Genomic DNA, 8106 nt, shown 5'->3' with positions numbered 1-8106 from the left:
ACAGAGTGCAAAACTATAAACAAGACTATTTTGATAAAGCATTACGTATCAAAGGTGTATTTCCCTAAAATTCGACTTGATCAACTAACATCTCCAACATTCCCCAAAATTAAAGTGCTCTAATGTAGTGACAATGCCTCTACATCCCCACAACTCTCAACAAATACTCAAAAAACAAACTCCCGAATAACAACTGAATATACCCATTCTCTTCACTTATTCGATTAGCATCTTATCAACACAAAATTAAGAAAACATAGATGAAGGATTCACAAAGATAGCTAGGTAATACATAGCACACATAGTTAGGAGGCACAAATACTATGATACGTAAAACAAAATCATGCCCAAAAATTATCCAACTTCATAATACACAAAAGGAAACATTGAATTCTGTTAGTACTTACCTCAAATGTTGAGAAAAAATGAAATTATAAGAGTTTTTAAGAGAATTAGCAAGGGTAAAAGGAAGGGAGTACGACGTTGAGGGGAAAAATGTAAGGGTTTAGGGTTTAGGGGATATGTATAGAGGGATGGGTAGAGTTAGGTTAATTAAAAAGCTTTTATCCAGATTCGTACTCCTACCGCAATGCAGAGGGATCGCGTCAACCTATTAGAATTTGACAATCACCAATTTACCATTCACCATGATGTGGTGACATCACGTCAAGTTACTAGAATTGGATAATTATCAATTTTAAAAGTGACGTGATGTGGTGATATCATGCTAGGCCACTGGACTTTGATAATTGTCAAATCACCCATCTCCATATCATACAATTCTCATAAGTCAGAATTCCTGTATGTTTTTAGCTTTTTTCTTACTTGAGAAGACCCCAACTTACACACATTATTTTGCAAACCTAATTTCTCTCCTCGAATATGGTAATCTTCTTATTTTTGCTTTGCAAATCCCTACAATCACAACCAAAGACAACAAATATTATAAGTAAAAGTGGGTTGCCTCCCACTCAGCTCCTTAGTTTTGGTCGTAGCATGGCTCATATTTTTATATTTTTGTTTTCGTTTTGATTTTACAAGCTAAAAATTAAACTACGTATTACAATAAAATTGTGGGTTGACTCCCACATAGCACCTTATTTTACATTATGGCACAACTTATCATTTCATCAGTCATCAGTAAAAGTGATAGATTCCTTATGCTTTATCTGGATGATCCGCCCAATAGTGCTTTACACACTGTACATTTATAAGAAACTTCTCTGACTTCTCTTTATTCCATAACTCCACAGCTCCATGAGGTGTCATACGCACCATCTCAAATGATCCAGACCATTTTGATTGCAATTTACCCAAAAGCAACTTAAGCCATGAGTTGAACAACAACACAAGTTATTCAGATTCAAATACTCTATCTTGAATTTATTTGTCATGCCATCTTTTGGTCTTCTCCTTGTATAGCTTGGCATTTTCGTAGGTATGGAGCCTAAACTCATCAAGCATATTCAGTTTCAACAACCTTTTCTCCCCCGCAGCCTTTATTTCAAAATTCAGCTTCTTCACCGCCCAATATGCCTGGTGTTCCAACTCCATAGGAAAATGACAAGCTTTACCGTACACCGAGAAATATAGAGATGTCCCAATGGGCATCTTGTACGCTGTTCGGTATGCCCAAAGTGCATCATCTAGCTTCTCTGCCCATTCACGGTCTTCTGAAGTATTTGTTTAATCTCCTGATTGGAAACCTCAACTTGTCCACTTGTTTGAGTATGGTATGCTATGGCAACCGTGACTAACACCATATTTAGAAAGAAGATTTTTGAACCAGGTGTTAATAAAGTGCATACCTCCATCACTAATTATTGCTCTTAGTGTACCAAATCTGGAAAATATGTTCTTCTTCACAAATTTCAGCACCACTCTTGCATCATTGGTCGGACTCGCCATTGCTTCCACCCATTTAGAGACATAGTCAACCGCTACAAGAATGTGCAGATTACCTTTTGAAGGTAGAAATGGGCCCATAAAATTGACCCCCCAAACATCAAAGACCTCGACTTCTAAAATATTGTTAAAGGGCATCTCATGACTCTTAGATATGGTATCCAACCTTTGACATCGATCACAATTCTTTACAAAAGCAATTGCATCTCTAAACAAAGTAGGCTAGAAAAGACCTGATTGCAGTACTTTTCTCACCGTCCTCTCACCCCCATAATGTCCACTATATGGAGATAAGTGGCACTCTTGTAGTACTTTTGAAAATTCAGCCTCTAGGATGCATCTACAAATGACTCCATCTGGACCCTGCTTGAAGAGATACGGTTCATCCCAAATATACCAACGAGAATCATGAAGTAATTTTTTCCTTTTTTGTGTGGTGGCATCAGGAGGGTACACCTTACAAGCTATCAAGTTCACAATATCAGCATACCATGGGAACTCACCTGCATAAACCGACAACGGCTTCTCATCAGGAAACTCTTCCTTAATACTAAGGAATTCATCCACTATATGGTCTCGATCCTATAGCCATAACAAGTGGCCAGCAACTTGATTTTCAGCTCCCTTTCTATCTCGTACCTCTAGATCAACTTATTGAAATAGAAGAATCCACCTAATCAGTCATGGCTTTGCATCTTTTTTATTCATAACATACTTAATGGCAGCATGATTAGTATGAACAATGACCTTAATGCCAACTAAGTAAGATCTAAACTTATCAAATGCGTACACCACTGCCAATATCTTTTTCTCTGTAACTGTTTAGTTAACTTGAACATCATTCAACACTTTGCTAGCATAGTAGATGGAGCAAAATACTTTATCTCTTCTCTCTGATGTAAAATCTCTCCTACAGTAATGTCACTAGCATCACACATCAACTCAAAAGGTAACTCCCAATCTGGTGTGATCAGAATAGGTGCTTCAGTCAACTTCTTCTTAAGTTTTTCAAAGCTTCCTGGTAATTAGCTCCAAACTCAAACTTGGCTACTTTCTCTAACAATTTACACTTGGAGCTCACAATTTTTGAGAAATATTGAATGAATTATCTATAGAACCCTGCATGTCCAAGAAAACTCCGCACTTTTTTAATTATGACTGGATGAGTCAACTTTTCAATCACTTCAACCTTCACCTTTTCTACTTCGAGTCCTTTGCATGACACTTTATGGCCTAGGGCAATTCCTTCCTTAACCATAAAGTGGAACTTCTCCCAATTCAGCACCAGGTTTGTTTTTTCACATTGAGCTAGGACTCTGTCAAGATTCTACAAGCACTTTTCAAAAGAATTTCCATATATAGAGAAATCATCCATGAATACCTTCATGAATTCTTCTACCATGTCTGATAATATTGCCATCATACATCTCTAAAATGTAGTAGGTGCATTGCATAAGCTGGAAGGCATATATCTGAATGCATATGTATCGTATGGATAAGTAAAAGTGGTCTTCTCTTGGTCTTTCGATTCTATGCTTATATGATTGTAGCCGGAGTACCCATCCAGAAAATAATAATACTCTTGCTCAGCCAATCTATCTAGCATTTGGTCAATGAAGGGAATTGGATAGTGATCTTTATGAGTTGCTTCATTCAACATTCGATAATCAATACAGATCCTCCAACTAGTCACCGTACGTGTAAGAATCAATTCATTATCATCATTGGTCACTGCAATCATTCCCCTCTTCTTTGGTACACAGTGCACCGGACTCACTAATTTGCTATTGGAAATTAGGTAGACAATACCACTATCCAACCATTTTATCACTCTTTTTCTGACCACCTCCTTCATCACAAGATTCAGCCTTTATTGTTGCTGCACTCTAGGTCTGTACCCCTCTTTTATGTAAATGCTGTGCATGTAAAATGCTAGATTGATTCCTGTAATATTAGACATCTGCCAACCAATCGCCTTTTTTCTCCTCTTTAGAACCGCTACAGCTTCCTTTACCTGTAAATCTGATAATCCTGCAGACAAAATAATAGGTAAGGTATCTTGATCACCAAGAAAAACATATTTTAAATGAGGACGAAGAACCTTAAGCTCCAAGTTAGAAGCTTCTTTGACTAACGGCTTGGACAATGGACCAATTGGCCTATTCAAAGGCTCAAAAAACACTTTTTTCATCTCAACTACTGCCAAATTCATAACCTGGACCAATTCCAATACTTCTACGATTCTATACAGATTATGACCCATCAAATATTGCACTAATGGATCATCAAACAAAAATAACTGCCAATCTAAATCAAAATCAATAACTGATATAAATGATAACTCCTTATAGATGGCTAACAGTTTCAATGCTTTGTACATATCAAAAACTTTTACTTTGTCGTGCGCTCACATTGTTATTTTTCCATCTGTCACATCAATAAGTGACTGACCTATTGCGAAGAAGGGTCATCCTAAAATAAATAGATCAACAGGATCAGCCTAAAAGTTAAGAATCATAAAATACACCAGGAAAATCAAAGATCTCACTTGCACCAACACATCTTTAATAATACCATCTGGCCTAGTAAGGGACCTATCCGCTAACTGCAACATAATAGTTGCGGGTTTGGAACTCCTAAGACCTATCATCTGGTACCATGATGTAGGAATGAGATTTATGCTAGCTCCCAAGTCACACAATCCACGTACACAAATAGTCTGTCCAATGGTAATCTGCAAGGTGAAACTAACTAGATCCTTCAACTTCGTAGGCAGTTTATTTTAAATTTTGGATGTGCACTCTTGATTAAGTTCAACTGTGGCATATTCAGTCAACTAGTTCTTATTGGCAAAAATATCCTTCAAGTATTTCACATATTTTGGCACACTCTGCAGAATGTCAACAAGAGGAAGGTAAATGTTGTAACCGTATTTACCTTCTTTGGATTGGCCTCTGTATCACTAGGTAATGATCCTTCTGGCCTTGTATTTTGTGATCCTGCAATTTGCCCCAACTGCAACTCTAAATTTCGTGTAAGCAATTGTTGACTCTTTAACTCAGCTGCAAACTGTTCTTGTTGAGTCTTTATGTCTGAAAAAACTGTGCTTATTGAGCCATAAATTATTTAATAAATTCCTCCACATTGCTATTTTGAGAGTTCTCCTAATTATTTTGAGCCGGCTGTGGATTTACTTGCATTGGTCCCTTGTACTATTTGAATTTTGTGCTTGATTTCCACCCCATGAGAAATTAGGGTGGTTCCTCCAATTGGGATTATACGTATTGCCAAAATTCTATTGACCCTGACGATTTGCATTCCCTGCGCAGTTGACTTAATCTGGATTAACAAAACATGTGTCTGTTATGTGCTCACCACTTCCACAAACTTCATACCATGAATAAACCTATTGAACTGCATTTGCTGCAGCTGCTGGTTATGTCACACCCAACTTTAGGTTATTCAGTTAAGTAGTCATATGATTCTACATTTCTGCAATCTGTGCCTGTAATGTAGTGAACTGATCTACCTTTAATACCCCTACAACTTTTTTGGGAGCATTCCTTGAGTATGCATGCCAATCAGGATTCCTTTGTGAGATTCGATTCAATAGTATATACAATTCTTTATAAGTTTTCTCCAAAGCTTGGCCTACTGCTACTAAATCTAAGAGAATCTTTGTATTAGACTCAAGGCCTTCTATAAATGTGTGCACCAAGACATCATTCGATTGATGATGAGGAGGACATCTTTTGAGCATGCCTTTAAATCTATCCCAAGCTTGGTAGAGATTTTCTTTATCTTTCTATCTAAAACTCAAGATCTCACTCCTCAAACGTGCAGTATTCTAGGATGGAAAGAATCGAATAAGGAACTTCCGAGCACAATCTTCCCATGAAGTGATAAAGTATGGTGGTTCAGCATATAACCACCTCTTTTCTTCCCCATTTAGAGAAAAAGAGAAAAGTGTCAATCTGACATAATCAACCTTCACATCTTCAGGAATGTATGTATCGCTTATTTCCAGGAAGGTCTGTATGTGCTGCTGCGGATCCTCATATAAAAGTCTGTGAAATTGCCCCGAAGAATTCAATAATTGCACCATATTTTATTTTAACTCCCACCGACCTTATGGCTTAGACTTTCGAATAATGTTAGTTACATGGTTCGTAAGTGGTATTGCCACCTCACGAATAGGTCTTATGGCTGGTTGAATAGGAACAGCTGGAATAACTGAAACTGGAACATTTTCGGCATTTGGATTAACAACATTAGGATCTCATATTTCAGTCATCTGTCCCTATTAAAACTACTGTTGAGCTCTTCGCCTTTGATGAAAAATCAATTTCGGTTCTAAAAAAGGCTCTACCAATTCTTTATCTCTAGTCAGTCCAATATTCAACTAAACCAGCAAAAATTCAGCCTCTAAGATCAAGTTGTTAACACTTAAACTTATTGTCAAAAACCAAAAAATTAAACAATTTACTAATTACACTAGTCCCTGACAACGGCACTAAAAACTTGTTGCGTCCCTATGCACACGCAAGTGTACGTGATCGTACAAGCAGTATAAAGACTTAGACAGTCAGATATCATTCCCACGAGGACTAATAAACTAGAAATTTCATCAACCTTTAGTTTAAGACAATTAGGTATTAAGTGCTTGAGAGTATCAAGATGATTTTGAATTTATGAATAAAAATATTTATTATCAAACAGTGAATAACTAGCGGTGAATAGAGCAAAGAAAGCAGCGGTTGTAATCAGTAATGATGACGATTTCAGAGTTGATGCATTTCAAACAGTCATACTATTTGCAACATAATTTAATTTATGGAAAATAAAACCACCCACAAATAAAAATATGAAGAAACAATAGTTTTATTGATAAACGATAGGGTACAAATTTGTTCCTCCTTTGACTCTTATCACATGATTTTCTCCGTAATTCAAGGGCCGTCAATAGCATATTTCTCGAATATATAAAGATTTCTATATAAATTTCTCCATAATTCGAGGGCCGTTAGTGGCGTATTTCTCAAATATAGGAACATTTGGATTTGATCTCTATGAAAGGAGGGTTTGTCTTGTTAATGTATTTGATTATTAAGAAAAGAGGGTTATGATCTTTATGAATATCCTATGAATTTATTAGGACTTTTTAGATCTTTCATCTCTTTGAGAATATCCCATGAATTTGTGGGATACTGGAGATGCCTCTTTAAAGGGATATTTTCCCCCTTTATATAGACGTAATTTAGGGTTTAGGTTGAGTATCCATCAAGCTAGATTTAGGATAAAGTAGCCCCCAAGAACTCTAAAAAAGTTGAACTCTTTTCGTAGAGTCCACAAAATTTCAATGTCTACAAATGCCCCCTACTTCAAAGCTTGTCGAAGTGTAGACTTGGTGATGAGTCTTGAAGTACCATAGGGGGACGAGTCTTGAAGTACTTATAGAGGGCTACAAATTTGCAAATATGATTTATGAGAGAAGAGATGAATGGAAGATTTGGTCCTACTGAGTGTCCCAATTTGTTTACAACATAATTTAATTCATGGAAAATAAAACCACCCACAAATAAAAATGTGAAGAAACAATAGTTTTATTGATAAACGATAGTGTACAAATCTGTTCCTCCCTTGATTCTTCTCTCATGATTTTCTCCATAATTCGAGGGTCGTGAGTAGCATATTTCTCGAATGTATGAAGATTTGTATGTGAATTTCTCTGTAATTTGAGGGTCGTTAGTGGCATATTTCTCAAACGTAGGAACATTTGGATTTGATCTCCATGAAAGGAGGGTTTGTCTTCTTTATGTATTTGATTATTAAGAAAAGAGGGTTTTGATCATTATCAATATCCCATGAATTTATTGGGACTTTTCAAATCTTTGATCTCTTTGTGAATATCCCATGAATTTGTGGGATACTGAAGATGCCTCTTTAAAGAGATATTTACCCCCTTTATATAGGCGTAATTTAAGGTTTAGGTTGAGTAGCCATCAAACTAGATTTAGGGTAAAGTAGACCCCAAGATCTCTAACCAAAATTGAACTCTTTTTGTAGAGTCAACAAAATTTCAATGTCTACACATACAATTCGCTATTCTTATCACAATCTAAGTGGTTATCGGGTTGTTGATTTGCAAGGGTTATTCCACGATCTTGGTCTCCTGACCTCAAATCTTCTACATATTGAATG

The 8106-nt window shown here is 36.5% G+C and overlaps 1 non-coding gene across 1 annotated transcript; it reads left to right on the top strand.

The window, feature by feature from the left end:
* Nucleotides 1-5636: 5636 nt before the first annotated feature.
* On the top strand, nucleotides 5637-5743 carry LOC124886777. The gene has a single exon (XR_007044187.1). It is a non-coding gene; the product is annotated as a small nucleolar RNA R71 (small nucleolar RNA).
* Nucleotides 5744-8106: the final 2363 nt, after the last annotated feature.

This window comes from Capsicum annuum, chromosome 8 (genome assembly GCF_002878395.1).
Source record: "Capsicum annuum cultivar UCD-10X-F1 chromosome 8, UCD10Xv1.1, whole genome shotgun sequence".
Lineage (NCBI taxonomy): Eukaryota > Viridiplantae > Streptophyta > Magnoliopsida > Solanales > Solanaceae > Capsicum > Capsicum annuum.
This window is presented reverse-complemented; position numbering and strand designations above follow the sequence as displayed.